Genomic DNA, 425 nt, shown 5'->3' with positions numbered 1-425 from the left:
TTCGGCCTCCCCTCTCCTCCCTCCCCTCCCCTCAACCCGCCTCCCTGCCTCCCCTTCCTCTCCCTCCCTCCCCTCCAGGACCACGAGGCCAAACTCGAGGTTCGAACCATCAGGAAACGATGAACCAGTTTGGGTCGGGGGGGGGAGGGTGGGCTCTTTTCTCTCGAGGGGTCGGAGTTGGGGGGGGAAGGGGGTTGATGGCGCGGGCAAGATCGCGGTCCATTTCTATAGCCCCTCGAGCGTCATAAAGACGTCCGCAAGGAGGTCATCGAGCAGAATTCCCCACCGGGCCCCATGAGGAGATATTCGGACAGGCGACCAAAAGCTCGGGCAAAGAGGGAGGTTTTAAGGAGCGTCTTAAAAGGAGGAGGGAGAGGGAGGAGGGAGAGAGAGGCAGGAGGGAGAGAGAGGCAGGAGGGAGAGAG

Source organism: Heptranchias perlo, unplaced genomic scaffold (genome assembly GCF_035084215.1).
Source record: "Heptranchias perlo isolate sHepPer1 unplaced genomic scaffold, sHepPer1.hap1 HAP1_SCAFFOLD_381, whole genome shotgun sequence".
Classification (NCBI taxonomy): domain Eukaryota; kingdom Metazoa; phylum Chordata; class Chondrichthyes; order Hexanchiformes; family Hexanchidae; genus Heptranchias; species Heptranchias perlo.
The sequence above is the reverse complement of the archived record's forward strand: the minus strand, read 5'-3'. Positions refer to the sequence as shown.